Source organism: Vipera ursinii (genome assembly GCF_947247035.1).
Source record: "Vipera ursinii genome assembly, chromosome: 6".
Taxonomy (NCBI): Eukaryota; Metazoa; Chordata; class Lepidosauria; order Squamata; family Viperidae; genus Vipera; species Vipera ursinii.
The window spans coordinates 49,603,224-49,624,936 of NC_139515.1; the positions used below are offsets into that span (position 1 = coordinate 49,603,224).

Here is a 21,713-nt window from a genome sequence, read left to right on the forward strand (position 1 = left end):
TTGTTTTTCAAACCCAGCAGTAGTGCTTACTGGAAATGTGTTAATTTGAAGCAGGGAATAATTCATTTTGGCAAAGCTTTGTGTCAGTGTGTTCCCCTTGTAAAATATTCATCAAAATAATGACAGGATTTCATGACTTGACAGTCAGCATTATATTTTACTTAAAATGATTTTAATGAATTACTTACCATATATTTGGAAAGTCAGAGTTTATGTTTTTTTGTGAGAGATAACAGAAAGAATCACTGTTAAATGTTCCCAACAGAAGTGCTTAAGTCTACTGTAAAGAAATGGTTGAATTACATGAAATCTTTTCACCTCCCAGGAGTAATAACAATAGAATCAGTAATTCTTCTGGTTCTGGAAATGAATACTTACAGATAATTGAATCAGGATTTTCCACATGAGTGTACAAAGCATAGCTAGTAGACAATTGGGGTATTTACAGGATTATTTTGTCTTTGGCTCTTGCTAAACTGAGGAAAATTGAACTTTGACTCTCTGATAAGCTAGTTTCATACTTTAGACTTACAAACAGCTAGTTATTGTTCAGTCCCAATAAAGATCTTGCTGGATGCAATCAAACAAACTTCTTAGACTTCAATTAGCAAAAGTCTAAATGAATGGCATTGGCTAAAATATCCCTATCACAATTTTTAGGTGTAGTGCCTGATTAAATATTTTTTTTGTATATGTAGTTTCTTATAGGTAGGGGAGATATGATAATGGCAAAGATAAAGATTTGTATTTTGCTTCTCAGATCACCTCAATTTATTCAGGTTTACACATTGATATAAAGACTTTGAAGGTAAAAATATTTGATGTTGTAGGTGAAGCAATGAAAAAATATAGGCTTGGATGTCTAAGAGAGGTGTACATATTTTAACACTGCACTTATTTGGTTTTTACAAAGCATCAAGAGGTTGTTGAAAACTTAAACTTAGGACATAACATTAACATTTTTTTCTTCAATGGATGTAACACTTTGTACTAGATCTAAAATAAAAAATGCAAATAATATAGCATGTCACTAAGGAATAACATTTAAACATATGATTTTTTTTCTCTCTATAAATTTAGAGGAAGCAGATATTTTACCAAGTAATTTGCTGATAGTCTTCTAATGCTATAATAAAGTATCATGGATGGAAGGATCATTATAATGTACAATGAGGTCTAGAAGGTTGGCCCCAAAGTAGCCATATTTGTAGGTGTGGTTTTATTTATTTTTTATCAGAATAATTAGCAATTCTTTATATATTGAAGAGGAATCTATTAACTGAGCTGCTAATTTCTAATATGGCATAGTGCTATTGGTTCGCACAATACTATAAGCATAGCTAAATATACACTATAGCAGAGTTCTCCAACCTTTCAGGACTCGCGGTCCAGAGGGGAGAGCAGCTTCCAAATTACTGTGTGTATGTGCATGCACACAAGGGGCTACGCCCTCTGGCGCAGTGCTAGCGACCACATGGTCAGCTCTGCACCCCTATGGTGGCTGCACCCATTCTCATGTGTACAAATGGGCCACACACCCCTGTGCTAGTGGTCCGTTCGTGCATGCACGCCTCCTGGCTAGCATTCCCATTTGTGCCCACGTGGAAACAGAGCTGTGAGCGTTAGAAGGAGTGTGTGTGGGGGAATGCATGCCCACATGTGTGTGCCCTGGGCAGCCATTTCTTTGGCCCACTGGCCAAGAGCCCAAGGTCTGGTACCAGGCCGCAGCCCATTGGTTGGGGACCCCTGCACTATAGGAAATAAATTTATCCCTATATGCAGCTAGACTATATGATGTGGCAATCTTTGGTCAGATGTTCATTTTCATTTTTTAAAAGTGGTTTAATCAGTGAGGGAAACTTAGTCTCCTTTCACCTCTTGGAACATTTCCATTTCATATTTCAACTATAGGAATATTACAGTTAAGAACAGCACAAATGCAGTGGCTGGAATATCTGAATGTCTCTTGCCTCCTCATATTGTGTATGGAAACCAGAAAGGTATTAATCACTGGCTGACCAACCCATTTATTTTGAAAGACACATAACACAAAGTTTAAAGTAAATAAACTGAAAAAACACAGAGATTCAAATTGTAGCTAATGCACTTTTACTTAAACACCTTTTAACTTTTATTCTTCATTTGTACCTTATGCAAAGTGTAACCATATTTCGGATTAGCATGTTATCCAGACTAAGTTATTACATTTGCTGCTTTCATGTTTAGTACTACTTGGATCTTTTTTCCATGAACAAAATGCACATGTGACATATTGAGAGAATGGAAACAAGTATTGAGCTTGATTTTTGCATATACTGTACTGTCTCAAGAAGGCAATTTGCTAAATAAGAATACACTACTTTAATCTGAGTTATAGAAATAAATTTGCAAAAAATATGACTACCAGGCAATTAAAGTGATGTTTAATTGGGGATCATTTGCAAGCTTAGTCAATTAAGCAAGCTCAATAAAACACAATACTAAGCCATGATGGATGGGTTTATCCATCAAGCTTAGTCAGTAACAAATAGAGCATATTATGGCTTTGCTGTTTGTGAACTAAGCCAGTATAGACGTAATAGCATATTTATATCAATTCAGTAGATGACCTTTGATTCATTGTAACAATTGGTATGTTTACTCATGCTCACAGCAGTTTTAGCTGATGTCAGCATGCTAAGCAGAATCAGATCTGACTAATATTGGATGGGAGAACATCAGGGAATACTTGGGGTAAAAGAATGAACTGGAAGACTGGAAAATCCTGGAAGGCAACGACAAACCACTTCCATATAGTTGCTGAGAGTAAATGGATGTGTCAATGAAGTACCAAGGCTGATATGAGGAAGATTTTAGTTTTATCTTTGCTATTAAGTATATGTGCATATTTGATTACATATAATTTCATGATTTACATAAATTATAATGGTCAGGTGTGTTTTTTGCATAATTTTCATTCTCTGAAACACAAGAAGTTTGAGATTTATGCCAGGTTATCAGTACGATTGTCTCTAGCCTCTCTTATTAGACTACCTGTAATTAACTACAATACTTAACATTAATCAAAAATAAAAGAGCCATTACATATATTATCAATTTTATTGCAATTCATATACTGCACTTTTTTTTAATACTCTAACCAGAGGACTGCAACTTATGAAAAAGGAGAGGAGAAAAGGCAAGAGGAAACAATGCAAGGATGCTCATAAATCCCAGGCTGTCTGATCTAGCTGCTTAGATTTCAAGATACATTCTCAGAGCTTTTGTTTTCAAGACAGTCAGGACGCAGATATTGCATTAACAACTGAGCATGTCTCACACCATAAATTCCTAGGTTATGAATTTGATACCAAAAATATATAATATAATGAATTCATAAGTTATGAATTTGAGTATATATCTATATAGTTATAAGGCAGTGTGTTTGTTTATTTCATAACATACAGTGAATCTTGGAAAGATTCAGTGCTGCCACAAATTTAATCTCCAGATGTAATCTTCTTCATAAAGAGTGATTGGAATTTTATAATATTTGTATTTATTTAAAATACACAGGTTGAGTGTAACTAAAGGCACAGATTAAATTCTCAAAGACCACTACTTCTATAGAGGTCTCTAGAAAAAATAGTCAGCACACTAGGAAGTTTACAAAGCCCAAACTCAGCTGTGGTCAGGAATTGTCTCATCACAACCACACCCTGTCAGAGAAAATTGGTGATCAGGTTTCATTAACATAGATGTCATTGTAGCCTCCATTGCTTCAGTTCTAACCAAGATAATTGTGCTACTATAAACCAGATGATCAGCAGATTTTGCTGTTCTTTGAATACCGTATATACTTGAGTATAAGCCGAATTTTTCAGCCCACTTTTTGGGCTGAAAAATTCCACTTCGGCTTATACTCCAGTCAACAAAAAAAACTTACCGAGGACTTGTGCGCGGCCGAGGCTTTGGTGCTTCCGGGATTGCGCGCACCTCTCCCAAGCAGCCGCCGTCCGGAGACCTGCCGAAGTTTGGGGAGGTTTGGGGAGGTGCGCGCGCACCTCCCCAAACCTCCCCAAACGTCGGCAGGTCTCCGGATCTCCGTGCCTTGCCTGCCTGCTTCTTTCCGCTGCGGAAAGAAGCAGGCAGGCAGGTCACGGAGATCCGGAGACCTGCTGACGTTTGGGGAGGTTTGGGCACCTCCCCAAACCTCCCCAAACGTCGGCAGGTCTCCGGATCTCCGTGCCTTGCCTGCCTGCTTCTTTCCGCAGCGGAAAGAAGCAGGCAGGCAAGGCACGGAGATCCCGAGACCTGCCGACGTTTGGGGAGGTTTGGGGAGGAGATCCGGAGACCTGCTGACGTTTGGGGAGGTTTGGGCACCTCCCCAAACCTCCCCAAACGTCGGCAGGTCTCCGGATCTCTGTGCCTTGCCTGCCTGCTTCTTTCCACTGCGGAACAAAGCAGCCTGAACGAAGCAGGCTGCTTCTTTCCGCTGCGGAAAGAAGCAGCCTTCTTTCCGCAGCGGAAAGAAGCAGCCTGCCTGCTTCTTTCCGCTGCGGAACGAAGCAGCCTGAACGAAGCAGGCTGCTTCTTTCCACTGCGGAAAGAAGCAGCCTTCTTTCCGCAGCGGAAAGAAGCAGCCTGCCTGCTTCTTTCCGCTGCGGAACGAAGCAGCCTGCCTGCTTCTTTCCGCTGCGGAACGAAGCAGCCTGAACGAAGCAGGCTGCTTCTTTCCGCTGCGGAAAGAAGCAGCCTTCTTTCCGCAGCGGAAAGAAGCAGCCTGCCTGCTTCTTTCCGCTGCGGAACGAAGCAGCCTGCCTGCTTCTTTCCGCTGCGGAACGAAGCAGCCTGAACGAAGCAGGCTGCTTCTTTCCACTGCGGAAAGAAGCAGCCTTCTTTCCGCAGCGGAAAGAAGCAGCCTGCCTGCTTCTTTCCGCTGCGGAACGAAGCAGCCTGAACGAAGCAGGCTGCTTCTTTCCGCTGCGGAACGAAGCAGCCTGCCTGCTTCTTTCCGCTGCGGAATGAAGCAGCCGGCGGCGGAGGCTTGCAGAACGGCGGATCGGCTTATACTCAAGTCACCAACTTTTTCCAGTTTTTGGGGGTGAAATTGGGGGTCTCGGCTTATACTCGAGTCGGGTTATACTCAAGTATATACGGTAATTATTTGTTATATTAATTTCTTTTACTTTTTGATGGTTACTAAATATTTAGACATTTCTGATCATTCACTTGCATGTATGTACACCATTTTGATAATTCTGAAATAATATATTTGATATTAGTATATGTGTGCTACCCTTCAAAACTAGCTTCTCATAGCAGATCATGCTAGACTGAAATCTTAACAATTAAAAGAGATAATTAAAATAAATAATAAATACCAGAATAAATACAGGCAGTCATCAACCTATTTCAATGACAATTTGAAGTTATGATCAAATTGAATGAATGGTTGTTGGAAGTGGTCATCTGGCTGTCCCAGCCCCCCCCCTAGTCACATGATCTGGATGTTTGACAACCATTCACACTCAGGACCAGCTGCAGCATCCTGCAATCACCATTTGCAACCTTCCCGTCTGGCTTCCCTAGAAAGTCAATGGGGGAGCTATTGGAGAAGGTCGCAAGTCTCTGGGATAATTTTTACCTACCCATACACCCTCCCCAGCTCCTTTGTGCTCATATCACACCAGCCACTTGAACACCCTGAAACTCCCTCATACATCCCTGACCTGCACCTTGCACACTGCACTCACATCCTTACACATTTCTTAGCAATAAAAAGTCCAGGCCCAATTGCTGTTACAAGTCAAGGACTACCTGTAATCTTTAAGGTATCATCCTTTTCTGTATGTCTATATACATATGCATAAAACTGTGAAAAATAATAAAAGCATTGTTCTGATGGTATATCAGACTTACTAGAAGGGAATCTAGGATTCCTTCTGGAAAAGCATGGCATAAGATACCTATAGTTCAGCGGTCCCCAACTTTTCTGGCCCTGCAGAGGAGGTGGCAGCAGCAGAGGGGGATAGGGGATAGTTTCATGCGTATGTGCTGCTTTTGCAAATGCAGCTTCATGTATGCCGGCGCATGCTTATGCTCACCACTTCCGCGGGCCCTGTTCTGAACGGGGTGCGGCCCAGCACCAGGCCACAGGCTGGGGGTTGGAGATCCCTGCTATAGTGAGACTGTAACTATAGTATATAGTCCTCCAATGTGTGTGCCATACTTAATTGCTGCTTGTCCCTTCTGGACTATTCTCTCACCTTTTTTTATCTCCTTTCCCTCTCTCCACTTAATGGGAAAGCAGTCTTGATGGCTGTTTTTAGTATTTTCTGTGAGGATACCTTTTAGTGATAAAAAAGAGAAACTAAAGCAATAATTCTGTTACAAGACTATATTCCATAAATTGATGAAATAGAGCGTAATCCTTGAAAATTTGTGCAATAATAAACTTGTTAGCCCCAAGGCAGTAAACACACTTACCATTAAAAATTACTGCTGATGCTGAATAAACTTATTTAGAATTTCAGTGTTTGGAATTATATAGTACCAGGTCACATGAATGTTTTTAAATTTAACCAAAACCCTTAGTATTTAATAATAAAATAATAACCAAAATAAGGATGTATAATTTAATCAGAAGGAAAATGGCCTCTGTCTCTCTCCTTTTTTTTGCTTCGGCTAAAAATAAAAACACTGTGTATATGGCTTCATAGGTAGGAAATGTGGCACGGAGCCCAAGAGAATAAAATGGTTTCAGTTGTGCTACTGAAGACGGTAAGAACCTAGTCTCTCTTATTCTCTGATGTGCTTTGTTCGTCTTATGTCATTCAGATGCTACAATAGAAAAAAATATATTTAAATTTGTTTACAGTATCGTGATACCATTTATGTGCTTCTAAAATATATTGGTAGTGTGATTTTAAGCAACAGAACTCTTCCATATAGGTAACAAAAGGGAGGTTAATGTATTCAATTTAAGTGATGGACTATTCTTATGATTAATATGTAGTTACCATATGTACTTAACATCCCAGCACTAATATATAAAGATAAAGCAGTTATGGACTGAAATTGGCAAATACACTGTAGAGCTTACAAACAGGTACTTTTCAGGATTTGTTTATTTTAATATGTTACTAAATTTATAAACTTCCTGATTCTATTATAGCTCTGGTGTGTGTGTGTGTGTAAAAGATGTATTAGTTACCTCTCAGTTGGATTACAGCAATGCACCTTACTGTCTGGAAACTTGTAATCAATCCAGAATGCAGCAGTATTATTAGTTATGGGAGCACAATGGTAGCTCATGTAAGACATTACTTTGTAAACTGTTCTGGTCCCAAAAGGTTTACAGGTGCCATTCACCCATGACATTCTATATGGCATTGGACCAGATTATTTTTGTCTATTTTTTATTATACCATCCTGTCCCATGTGCTGTTATAAATTGGGCATATTCTAGGAGCCTGCCCTGTGGAATAATTTCCCCCTACACACACATCCAGCCCTCCTTATCTCCTGTAAGCCATTAAAACTTGGTTTTGATCATCTGGGGATTTGGCCTGGGATATTAAATGATTGCCAATGTGGGGAGGTGTTATATGTTTTGATAGTTGGATTATATTTCTTTTGTTGTTGATTGTTTTGTTAACTTCCTACAGTTGCTCTGGTGGACAGGCAGCCATATATAGAATAACTATAGGTGACCATCAGTTTTATGTAGCCTGCTGTTTTATTTGATTTGGAATGGTAATTTACATTTTTTATTCTTATTTCTTAGTTTTCACTGTGAAAACCCTTGTGATTAAAGTAGTATAGAAATACCATGTAGTATATGAATAAATATATAATGGAAAACAAACATGTCAGCCAGATATTGCAACCTGCAGAGATGTAAAGGTACAAAAATCATTTCATATAAATTGACTAGAGACAGTTACCATTACAGCTGGCTCAGTCCCTGGAGATTAAAGTAAACATAAATTACCATAACGGATAGGATGTATATGAAATATAAAGCCCTTATTTGTGGAGGTTTGTTGTTTTACAATATTTGGATGACATGGCAAATGGTTACATTAAATAACGGTTTGGAAGAAAATGAAATGAATAAAATGCCAGGTTTTTTCCAAATTTCACTTTTTAAATGCTTGGGTCATTTCCTCCTTGGTGATTCTTAAAATACCAGTTGCTAGGGTTTATTTTACTAGACTGAAAATTGGCATTCATCCCTGCCTAAAAGAAAAGTGCTAAAAAGACTTTGCATGCAAACAAGTTCCTTCCTTTTTAAAGAGTAACACTTCAGACAGCAGCTATGGTTCGGCATGTTTTGTCCTAGTCTAATTTTTTGACAGTGCATAATAAATGCTGAGTAATTTATAAGACTTCCCAGAGCCAGCACAGGAAGTTCCTAAGCCAGTACAAGAAGGCCACCCTATGTTGATAGAAGAAATCCTCCCTACATCCTGGGATGGCTGCCAGTATTAACACAGGCGTCGTAAAGATCCCTAGATATCTTGCTCCATTGCAAGCAGAATTTCTAGAGGAAGTGTGTGATTCTAATATTACCCAGATTCCACAGGTACCCGAAGGACCTCCTACAAGGAAGAAGTCATGCCTGGTAATGGTTAACTAATCAGGATCATAGTTGATTTGGAAATCTACAGACTAAATTTAATTCCTCTTCACACTTGTTCACCTACATACTTGATGTACAGAGATATTAATGGGCAGACTTTACATAGAGAAAACATTATCTCTGATTGATTCCTACCATGTAACTCCTATGCCTAGATATATGTGAACAGAATTTTACAATATCTAAGCTCCTCTGGAGCCTCCTACACTGTATACTTATAGTACTGTAGAAGGAACAGCTAAAAGAGTTGTTTAACTTAAGCAATTTAAGAAAATTAATAAACTGAGACAGTCCTTTAACTTGAATTCTTAAATAGTATAAGAAGAAAATTTTATTGCAGTTCTGTGACAAGTAACAACTACTTGTTGTATTACTATTTTGCATATATAGAAATACAGAAATGTTGAAGCCAGTCAGATAATAATTGAACTTTTTCATCCAGAAATTTTGGAGAAATTACAATTTTTTTAAGCATCAAGTGATTTTATTATTTAGGAGCACAAAATGTTAAGTTGTGAAATTAGTTTTCTCACGAAACGTTTAAAGATGTGCTTCATTATGTAGTGTCATGTGTTATGTCATATATTACTGGTAAAATTCAAAAGTGTAATTTTCTGGGTTTAACTGGTACTTTTGAAATATATTGTAAACTGTCCTTCATATAAGTCAATAAAATATTAGTGAAGGTCACAGTACAACAAAACTTTGTTTTAATGGACTCAATAGGGAAGAGGATATCTGTGTTCACAAAAGTCCTTTAAATACACGTGTGGAATCATAGTAATATATGTTCTTTGTTTGATGACGTAATTTGGCACAGAGATGATGTAAAGTATGTGACATCACACAAACAGCACCATTAACACAAATATTATCATTTGCATAATGATATTATTATTCAAGAGATATAACTTATGCAAAACTATGCCATTGGAAATGCAATCCAGTGCATGTATGTGTGTGTGTATAGATAGGTAGGTGTGTGGGTGGGTAGACAGACTAGAGTGAGGTGGCTAGCCAAATTTCTTTTTTTTTTTTGTAAAGATTTTTATTGTTTTCCCCCCCATGCATTCAGTAATAATTTTTCAACAAACGTGCTGTCTGAGTTTACATTCGCTAATACATATTTAATTCCTAATCCTTTATTATTTCCTCTAGCCATCGATAAAATAAATCCCAAGTTTGATAATATTCCGTTTCTTCTTTTTCTTTCAATCTCATAGTCAGTCTATCTATCTCTGCACATTCTAATTTTTTTAAATTATTTCTTCATCTGATAATATTCCTTCATTTTTCCAGTATTGCGCAAATACAATTCTTCCCGCTGTTGTGACATGCAAAATCAAAAGCATGCTTTGTTAGTCTTTTCTATATTATACCTAATTTAAAAAGTTCAGGTTTAAAATATACATGTTCTCCCAACATCTTCTCTAGCCAGGCATGTATCTTTTTTCAATAACTCTTTACTTTGTCACAAGTCCAAATAAGTGCCTGACTTATGTTTACATTTCCAACATCTATCTGACATGTTTTTGAACATTTTTGCTAGTCTTGCTGGTGGCAAGTGCTATCTATAAAACATTTTATATACATTTTCTTTGTAGGAAGTTGACATTGTCAGTTTGTAATTTCTTTCCCATAATTTTTGCCATTTTGCTAATTCTATATTGTATCCAAAATTTTTCACCCATCTTATCATTGTTTCTTTAACTTGTTCACTTTCCATTTTTAAAGTTAATAGAAAATTATACAATGTCTTATCAAAATTATACAATGTCTTATCAAACACAGTTTGTTCCTTATAAAAATCCATACAGTTTAACATCTTTATCATATCTAGCTTGTATTTGTAAATGTTCCCACCATGATAAATTGATACCCTGATTTTCCATTTGTTGTTTAGATTTTAAATTCCCTTCAGAGTTTAGAATATCTCTTATGTGTCCAGATTTTTTTAAAGTTCACTAAATGTGGGTGTACAAATGCTTCCACTGTTGACAACCGCCCTGGAATTTTCAGATATATTTTACATTTTATTTTTTCCCATGTTGTTACCGTATTTTCTGGTGTATAAGACGACCCGGTGTATAAGACCCCCTACGTTTCGTGTTAAATTATAGGGTTTGGGCTAATAACTCAATATTTCACTTCCTGGCACACAATCTGCATATTAACAACTCGTTTAGCATTAGTACCCTTTTTTTATAAGTGCCACGATGTTGCTAAAATAAAAGAGGTAAACTTCGTGACCCTCCCAGCCCGTGCATAAAACAGAAATGAAAAGGCTTAAGCCTTTCCGTTCCCAAATACCAAGGTTTCCCCCGAGTTTTGCGCAGTTAAACAAACTGCATTTGCGTATTAATATTTCTCCACGGAGCACAAAATTCGCCCGAATTAAGGAAAGTGGGGAGCTAAAGAATCTGGGGCTACAGGGAATACCTCTGGCACGACAGGCAACCCTGGGAAACACGAGGACTGTAGCGGCATCCTCAGTTTGCACAATCTGATCCAGAAAGCGCCCGGAGGCTCCTTCGTTACTTCTAACTGCAGAACGTCTCCATGTCCCGCCCGCCTTGCCTTTTAAACCCCGCCCCCTTTTCCCCTGTAATGTTTCTCTGCTCCATCTGCTCTGTGATTTGCCCAGCTTTGCTCTTTCCCCGCCAAATTGGCGCCTCGCCTTCTTTCCTCTGAGCTCTCTCGCTTGGTGCGCTGCCGCTCTCAGTTCTGCACTCCGTGACTGGGCGATTCTTCTGGTCGGTGCGGTCAGGCAGTGCCTCGGCGGGAGCAAAGGTGCTCCCTTCCTACTGTTCAGCGGCGCGCCTCTGGGGACCGCCTGCCCCTCCTCTCATCGGGGACCTGACAGCCAGCATTGGAAGCGCCAGCATGACCAGTCCTAGAGAGAGCAATGGCGGCAGCTGCAGCAGCCGCCCCATGATCTGACGAGAGTTTGCCCTCCATCACCCGTTCGCTGTTGGCCGCCTAACCACGGGTCGCCATCGCCTATCTCCATTCACCCAGCGATCCCGCCGTCTAGCAGAAAAGATCAGAGAGGTGAATAGTATTTTCCGGTGTATAAGACGACTCAGCGTATAAGACGACCCCAAAGCCGTCTTATACGCTGGAAAATACGGTAATAATGCATTTCTTATATAGTGATTTTGGAAATAGTTATGAACTTCATTTTTCCCGTACATAAAAAAGCGTGCCACCCCAATTGTAAATCATGCCCCTCCAGATATAACAGCCTTTTATTTCTAAGAGTTATTCATTCTTTTACCCCTGTTAATGCAGGTGCTTGATAAAAAAAATATAAAACCCACTCTGGTAAACCAAGAGCTCAATTTTCCTTGGCATCTTGTAACATTTTCATCTTAATTCTAGCTTTCTTTCCTTGCCAAATAAATTTCAAGATTAATAAATTTAAATCTTCAAATATTTTTTTCTTAAGTTATTGTTTGGAATAATAATAAGATTTTTGTTAGTATGTTCATTTTTACTGTAGCAATTCTTCCTAATATTGACAATTGCAAGTTTTTCCATTTTTCCAAACCCAGTCTTATTTGATTCAATAGTTTCATATAATTATCTTCTTTTATCGTTGAACATCTTGCTGTTAAATATATTCCCAGATATTTGACCTTTTTAACTATTTGCAATTCTGTTTTTTCCGACATTTGGTTTTTTTTGCTTATTTGTAAGGTTTTTAACTTTGGATTTTTCTCTGTTTATTTTCAGTCCTGCCATTTCTCCATACTGTTCTGTCTTTCCCAATAGTTTAGGAATCATCTCCAAAGGTTCTTCCAAAATAAATACCAAATCATTAGCAAATGCTTGTAATTTATATGTTTCGCCTTTTATTTCTAGTCCTTTAATTTCTATATCTTGTCTAATATATCTATTTAGAACTTCCAAAGTGAAAATAAATAACAATGGAGATAATGGACATCCTTGCCTTGTGCCTTTTCTTATCTCAAAGTTCTCAGTATAGTCTCCATTCACAATCACTTTCGCTGTTTGTTTATTTTATATTGTTTTTATCATGTTTATAAAGTTCTGTCCAAAGTCCATTATTTTTAATTGCTGAATCATAAATTGCCAGGAAATGTTGTCAAATGCCTTTTGAGCATCTAGGAATATTAGTGCCAGTTGTTTCCCTGGATGTAATTCATAATATTCCAATACATCCATTATCATTCTTAAATTATTTTTAGTTTGTCTCTTTGGTAAAAAAAAAAAAACATTTTGGTCTGAATGTATAAATTCAGTTAGGAATCTTTTCAGTCTCTGTCATTATTGAAGTAAAAATTTTATAATTCACATTTAGTAATGATATTGGTCTATAATTTTTTATCTGTGTCAAATCTGAGTCTTCTTTTGGTATTAAGGTAATATTTGCTTCTATCCATGTATTTGGGAGTTTAGCCTCCAACAAAAGTTCATTGCAAACGTCTTTCAGCGGTTCACTTAGTATATCTTGTAAAGCTTTATATAACTCTACCGGTAGTCTGGCCCAGTGTTTCCATTTTTTCTTCTTCTTATGGCCTCGGTTATTTCCATCATTGTTATTTAATCCTCTAACACAGACATGTCAAACTCGCGATGTATCGGAACTTTTTCCTTTTGCCGGCAATGGGATGGGCGTGGTTTCTCCGTGACGCTCCGGCTTGCGGGCCGGCAGTTTGACACCCCTGCAACATAATCTTACAGGTTTCTGAAATTTTTGGGAGATTATTTTCTTCCAGATATTGGATCATTCTCTCTTGGAATTTCTTCTGTGTCATACAGTTTCTTGTAATATTCTTTAATTATCTTTTTTATTTCTTCATTTTTAAATTATAGGCACCCTTTTTCATCTACTAAATTATTTATCATTTTCTTCTTCTGTTTTTTAAGTTTATAAACTAACCATCTTCCTGATTTATTTGCATTTTCAAAAAAAGTTTTGTTTTGCTCTTTTTATTTGCTGTGCCAATTTTTCTGAATCCAACAGATTTAATTTGTTTTATTGTTTACATTTCTCTTTTCAGAATGTTCTTTTGTAGTTCTGATTCTAGTTTTTCAAATTTTTCTTTTAATAGTATATATTGCTGTCTTTTCTGTTTGTTTGTTTGTTTGTTTTGCCATGTATGTTATAGCTATACCTCTAAAGTATGCTTTGGCCATATCCCATACATTTTGTAATGTTGTATCGTTTTTGCTTTCTTTGAAGAAAACCTCCATTTCTTTTTTTGCTAGTTCTACAAATTCTCTTTCTTTTAATATAGATTGGTTCAAAGTCCATCTTGATTTTTTTTATTCCTCTCCATGTCACTTTTAAAGGGTTGTGATTTGTTCATGTACCTGGTTCTATCTCATATTTGTCCTCTGTTCAGATGTCATCCCGATCATGTCGATACTGGAACAGGATTTTTGACTGAATAACATGTGTATTGTAATTTTCCTGGATTGATTTCCCTCCAAGCATCTTGTACTCATATTTCTTCTATTATATTAAAAAAGGTCTTAGGTAATCTTTTTCTTCCAGTTTTTCCTGTTTTACTACTTTTATAATCTAATATCTCATCCACTATCGCATTAAAGTCTCCTACTAAACAAATATTTTGGCATTCCGTTTCTTTTATTTTTCTATGAAGATTTCGATAGAATTCTTCCTGGTTATTATTTGGTGTGTAGATTACTACCAACAATGTTTGTTTTTGATGTAAGTATATTTCTACCATCACAATTCTTCCTTCTTCATCTGAATAAATCATTTTAGAATCTATTGTTTAATATATACAGCAACACCTCTTTTTTCTGTTGTGCTAATTCATAGTAAAGTTTGCCAATTTTGGGGTATTCCAACAGCTTATAATATTGTCTTTTTATATGTGCCTCTTGCAAACAAATTATATCTATATTTAATTTCTGTAGTTTTTTTAAAAAATATTTCTTTTTGATGGGGAGTTTAGTCCATTTATATTCACGAAAAAAGCTGTTTTCTTTCTCCATTTCGATTATTTATATTTAGGTGTAGTCAATCTTGTAATCCTCTGTTCTCTGGCGGTTCCTTCACTCTTTTGATCCAATTCCTCATTCTGTTCTCCTGTTTGTATAATTACTTCTTCAGTTGCTTTTTCCATTTGTTTCTGATCTTTTCTCTCTTCTTGTCGATGTTGCACTCCTTCATCTAAGAGTGCTTGATTTCTTTCATCAAAATCTTCTGCTTTCCAAACTGAATCCAATCGGTATCTTGTATTATTCCAGTTGATTAAAATCCCTTCTGGCATTAACCATCCAAAATTTATGCCTTTTGCAATCAGATTTGTAGTTAGGAAATGATGTTGTCTTTGAGTATCTTCTTACTCTCTTGGGTATCTGCTTTAACACCACGATTTCTTTATTCTTGTATTGTAATGGCTCATCTCTAACTTTTCTCAGTATTTCATCTCTTGTTGTTTTCTTTATAAATCTTACATGCACTTCTCTGGGTAGTTTATATTTCCTTGTGTAACTTGAATTCATATGAAATATTTCATCTATCTCCATTTGCATTTCTGCTCTGTCTGCTTTCAAAGCCTCTGCCAGGAGATCAATAATCACAACTGCTTATTTTCTTCTCTCTCTTCAAGAATATTTTGAAATCTTAAGTGGTGTTCCACTTTCTCCATTTCTAAGATCACCACCACTCCTTCTACATTTTGATTTGCTTGTTCTAATTTTTCATTTTCTTGTATTAGTATTTCATTTTTTTTGTCAGTATCATCTGATTTATTTTCCAATTTCTGAATTCTTTGTTCATTTTTAACAATCATTTGGTGGTGGACTTCAAATTGTGTCTTTATGTCCAAGATTTGTTGATTTAATTTATTCAAATTACTTTTTGTCTCTTCATGTTGTTTTTTGTATTGATTCTTGAATTAATTTTAATGTAGTTTACATCTCATTTTGAGCAGTGCTTATTTTCTCACACTGCAACATTATTTCAATAGATCCCTGGCTTGTTGAGCTAGATGTTCCAACAGAGGGTACAGAGGAAGTGTTTTTCATAAGTCTGGTGAGATTTGATGTACTCATTTTTCCAGCCAACTATCTTAGGCTAAAATCCAAACCATAAAAGGAGCGAACCACTTTAGGCTAAATCCAATATCTCAAGAAGAGAAAATAAAGTAAAAAAAGAAAAGAAAAAAAGCCAACTATCTTAGGCTAAAATCCAGCCAACAAAAATGAGCCAACTACTTTAGGCCAAATCCAAAACCTTCAGTTGAGTCACAGATGTAAAACGCCCGCCTGTCTCCAAGTAATTCCTGTTTTGGTTATATCCAGAGTCAACAGATATAATTATAGAAAGTCTTTTCACTTATAAACTAACACAAAGGGACTTTGTTTATGCCAGGTGTTGTTTCAAGGTCAAACACTTTCAGATTCTTTTATTATTTAATGTTACTGTAGTATCTCCTTTTACCACTAGATGTCCTCAGACACTGTTTTGTCAATATCTGGTTTCAAAAGATTATTACAAAGTTTTTCTTTTAAAGTTCTTTAAAGGTTATTTACCCTAGGAATTATATCTAATTTTTTTCCCCACCTCCTGTCGGATAAATAGTCTTTCTTTGAGACAGTCTAAATTAAATTTTTAAAAGTTCTTTTATCTTCCTTAAAATCCTTTCCCCTCCTGTCGTTTCTCACCGCTTTTAACTCTCTTCTCCCCTAGTCCTTCTGGGGTCTTTACTTCATAGCTCTTCCCAATCACGGGATCAACATTTCTAGGTCCAAAAGGAAAAAGAATGAAAGAGTAGGCTCAGCCAGTTTCAGCATGCTGTTGACAATCAGCTTTTTAGTGGAGCACCGCGGCTCCTTGCTTTTCTTCTGGCTGGCGATGACTTGGGCTGTCTGGGCTTACCAGGCAGCCTTACCTCCATCCTTTTGGAGGGTTTCTTCAGTCCGTATGGACCGACCGCCATCTGGTCCAGACTCCTGAGACATCCCTCCTTTGTTGGCCCTCCAGGGTAACTTTCTGACCCCTTGGGGTTGCCGGGCAGAACGAAATTGGGCTAAGAATCCGAAACCCTGGCTTCTTCCACCCATCTCATTGAACACCAAACCGGAAGTCCAAATTTCTATTTCATACACTGTTAAGAATGTTTCTGGGGAAATAAAACGACAAAGTGATGTTCTTTCTGGGCTAATATCTGAAATACATTTGCTAACTTGTATACATGTCATGTCTCAGTTACTTCAAAAACCTACTTTTATAGACATAGCTAGTGCTACAAATATTAACACTGGAACAAAAGATATGTTGTGATTCAGGGTCAGCCTGTGGGTTCGGCAGTTGGGTCGGACGACTCAGAGGAGGAGGAGGGGGGTGTTGAAGACCTTGCTGATGAGAGCCCTCAGCCAGGCCCCTCTCACTTGGTCACCACGGAGACCCAGCTGTGTGAGCCTGACAGCGTGGATGAAGATGACCCACAGCTGGCCCTGTTCAAGGATGCCCGACGCAGGAGGCAGTCAATTAGGAGTAAACAGAGGAAGGCAATGGGGCTTCTCGGAAGGAGGCAGAGAGAAGCCACGCCCTGAACTCTATATAAGGGGAATGTGTGGGGAGGGCTGGTTTGCTGAAGGCAACCGCTTGGATAGTTCGTGTTTCTTAAAGCTCCTGTTTCTTGGTTCGTGTCTTGTTTGTTTTTGTAGCTATAAATTTGGCAGGCGTAATTCCAGCCTCTTGCCGTTTGTAAAGGGGTTGTCCCTGCCTTTTCTGCAGGGCCGGTAGCAGGCTGGTACAGAACAGGATATAAAATTGTCAAATATAGTAATTACTTTTAAAATCTAGTACAGGGGTCCCCAACCTGTGGGCCGCAGCCCACTACCGGCCGTGTTCTGGCAACCGGACCGCGGGGCAGGCTGGCCAATGTGTGTGTGTGCACTCATCCCCACTCACACTTGTGCTGCACCTGCCCCCGCACAGCCTAAATAGGGCACCATGTGGTCTAAATGGGGCACTGTGTGGCCTAAACGGGGCGCTCTGTGGTGAAAACAGGGCAGTGCTAGGGCCCGCATAGTGAAAATGGGGCAGGGCTAGCAAGTGTCACATGGGCACTAGTACCTCCCCATTTGCGTTGCATGCATGCTTGCGGCCCTGTTTGCAAGTGTGTTTACGTAAAATGCTTCCCTCTCCTTTCTGGTCCGCCAACCGAGAAAGGTTGGGGATCTCTGATCTAGTAGTTACAATTGTACTAAATACGATCTGTAATCTTGCAATTATAATTTTATAGGAATAGCAAGCATCTGAGGAATATGATAATGAAACTGCTGGGCCTACTTGTTCCTTTTAGTTTTCTGAATGTGGAAAGTATTGATAATATGGAAGGCAAGTTCACAAATGTATGTCCTCTAATTGACTGTATTACTAATTAATGCCTTGATTTTGCATAAGTTTAATCAGTAGAATTTTTATACTTTCATCTAGCATTTTTCAGAGCTATACTGGTACTGCACATCCAAAAAAATATCAATGTTACAGTGTTTTAGTTCCAGTGGTGGGATTCAACTGGTTCGCACCACTTCGGCAGAACTGGTAGCTAATTTTTTGTTGCCCAGGACCAGAATGGACCTCCGGAAGTGGCATCCATACAGAGAACTGGTTGTTCACATATTTGAATCCCACCACTGCTTAGTTCCTTCTAATCCTTTATAAAACTCCTTTTTTTGTCTAAATGCTTTTGCTCTAACTTTGGTTATTTATATTACTGTTGTAAAGCCCAAATATATTTGACTGAACTAAATGCACTCTCTTCTATTTACTTTGCTCCTCGTTTTTCTCCTCTTTTCCTTTTTCTCTAAGACTTTGCAAGTCTTTGTATTTTGTGAGACACTTTATACATTAGTATAAAGTAATAGTAGATTGAAATCATTGTAGAATGATTGGTTTTGGCAAACAGTATTCAATATTCGCTAATGTAAAAAAATGCTACATTCATTAGGTTATCAGTGAGACTATGGCTTTCTGTGACAATGTAAGCATATATAACAGACATGTCAAACTCGCGACGTCACGTGATGTCGCACGATTTATTGGAGCTTTTTCCCCATTGCCAGCAATGGGGTGGGCGCGGTTTCGTTGTGACGTGTTCGGCCCACGGGCTGGCAGTTTGACACACCTGATATATAATATAGTTAAAATTAGATGTGTTAAACCTAAGTGGGAATAGATCTTTACTTTTGGTTTAAGAGTTCCATGTATATATTTGGTTCTGGAATAATAATTTGGTGTATGTAGAGACCTAGACAAATGGATAAAGTAGTATCTCAGCAAGATGTTATCCTATATATCCGCTCAACTGATCTTGTGCATTGTGACTCTAATCAAAAATTTCAATTTTATGTCTGCCTCATAAATAATATTTTTCCACAAGTCTTTTGAATTATAAATATTAACTCTCTTATTAAAGCATCAAAATCAGATGGCTGGAAGACAACTGCTTTTCTTATAGAGTCTGGTTTGCTTTAGTTCTATAGAAAACAATAATAATTTATTTTATTATTCTAGTAAACTACAGGTATTTAGAATTTTGTAAAGATACATTGCACAGAATGAATTTGCATGAACTTTAATGAAATCTGAATCCTGATTAAATCATGCGTCTGGCCAAAATTACATGATTTATAAGTATTTCCTGTGCTGAGATTAAAAAAGACCTTTTTGTATACTTTGTTGATCATGTTAGTTACAATAATCCATCCAGATATTCACTGTTAATTTCTAATAAAATCTGTGCTCTTGATATGACTAAATCATTTCCAAGTCTCATGCTGAACATGCACTTCGTGGACTATCTTCACAGATGTAGAAATATATAATTTTAATATAAAATGAAAGCTGCTTATCATATTAATGTTATACCTGAAACGGAAATCAGCACTTTATATAAGATGAAATGGGAACAATTGTTCTGCAAAGCAATTCTCACCTTGTTCTGTATATTGGAGCTGACTAGATACGGCCTTTCTTGTGGAAAATAATGTGACTAGCCAGGAGCTAAATGTACTTCTTGTAAATATAAAATGCAGAACAATTCCTGGTAATTTTCTAGTTTCATGTACTTTGCTTTTGCTATTTGGAATAAAAGCAAATCTTACTATTACTCCTTTATAATCCAGTATGGTCAGCTTCTGAGAGTTTCATATTCATTTTATCTTGAGAAGAAAGTACAGAATGACAGGATAGATTAGAAGAGTGATATGATGTAATTTAGAGAGAGAAGTCAAATATATACTTGTACTAATAACAACTGTGAAGGATATTGGAAGTCACTTCTTTATATTTTGTTTCCCCCCCTATTTCTCTCCAACTTTTTTCTTTTCTTGCACTTTTTGCTTTTTCTTTGATTTCTTTCTCTTTGTTCCTTACTTTCCATTAGTTTGTGCTTGCTTTTTTATCTTCTGTTTAAAAGTTTTAATACAAATTATATATACAAGTAAAGTATGATGAAAGAGGGTCAGCTGAAGATAAAGCGAAAATTGGGGGAAGGCTGATTGGTAACAAGTAACATTGTCAAATTTGGCTAAAATAGAGTGAGAATGTAATTGATTTTTCTTTAGAATTTAAATTGTTACCTTAGTTTTATGAACTTGAAATTTATATGAGTTGCAAAATTGAAAATTATTCCCACTTTTTCCAGTTTAGTTAAAATGTTTTCATATGTATGCAATAAATCCTTGGACCTTGGACTTTGAAGCCACTTGCAGTGCAGGTATGCAATGGCAGGTTTTCTCTGCCATATGTTAACACCTTCTCAATATGTTTTACAGGTAGGCTAGCCTACATAAATAGGAACTACTTTCTATAACTTGGGTAGTCTTGTAAATTTCCCCACCACCTGATTCTGAAGAGTAGTAATCCTGATTCTTGCAAACTTGAGCATACAGTAGTGAAAATGTAGCACCTAAATTGTAAAGATACCATGTACCACATTCTCAGACAATGATCTCTTTTATTTTTAAAGTGAGCTGTACTGAGAATTAATTTTCAGTGCTCTTATTTGCCTTGACATGAGCAGTCTTTCTGTCCTGATCTCTGCCCCTTTTGTTGCATTGGTTGTTTTTTATAGAATTTAAATACTCTTTCTCCTCCCTCTTCCCAAGGATTTTTTTAAAATGATGCTTTTAAGCTAGCTGCTATATAAAGTGATGTCACCCCCTTTCACTGGGACTTTGGATGTGACATCTCAAGCAGAATATAATACATCTTGGCCAGAATAGTTTGCTTGCAGTAGAAAAGCTAAAATTTCAGGACCAAATTGGATTACTGTGATGCATTACACAAACAACTTAAGTGCTTTTCAGAGGTGTGGCATCATGAATTTATTTCTCACCATTTATTTATTTGATTACCATTTATTTCTCGTATATCACTTCATATGTCCATATATTACATCCTGTTATGGCATTTTTTAAAATATTCACATTTAAATATTTATTTTATACATATTTACTCTCATATTTTTTTAAAAAAAATTGCGTTTTTTAAAATTACTTTTTAAAATTTGGAAAGAGTGTCAGAATATATCATAGGTAGCTCCAGTGCACACATTGTTTTGGTTTAAAGTATGGTTTAAATTAACTGAATTTTCTTTACATCTATTAGAATATTGTATGTGAGAGAGAAGATGTGGAAGCTTAGCAAAGACATTTGAACTGTACATGTGTTATCCCAAAGGTGCTTTTTCAGGAGGCAACTGGACTTTCTTGTTTTTCTTTGACAAAGTTTCACTTTTCATCCAAGAAGGTTCTTCAACTCTGACTGGATGGTGGGGAATGGAAGGATTTATGTTCCTTGAAGACAGCTGGTCATTTGCATTCTTTTAGAGCATCGTTGAGGCCACCTGGAGGTTTATCAGGGTCACCTGAATAGTACAAATGTATGTATTCTTGGCTGCAGGATGTTTTCTGCCCTGTGTCCCTTCACTGCTGAAGACAGGTGCAGGCTGTTGGGGATGAATCTGTGTGGTCTGAATCGCAAATGGTTCCTGTAGTCTGCAGAAATAAAAGTAAGCTGATGGTGCTTAATATTGATGAGCTGGATAAGATAAGGCGTCAAGCCTACCTT

General features: G+C 37.2%; 1 protein-coding gene across 1 annotated transcript in view; it reads left to right on the top strand.

The window, feature by feature from the left end:
• The window catches only part of TMTC2 (transmembrane O-mannosyltransferase targeting cadherins 2), a 217,662-nt gene that overhangs the window by 13,758 nt on the left and 182,191 nt on the right, over positions 1 to 21,713 (top strand). The gene's annotated exons all lie outside the window — the stretch shown is intronic.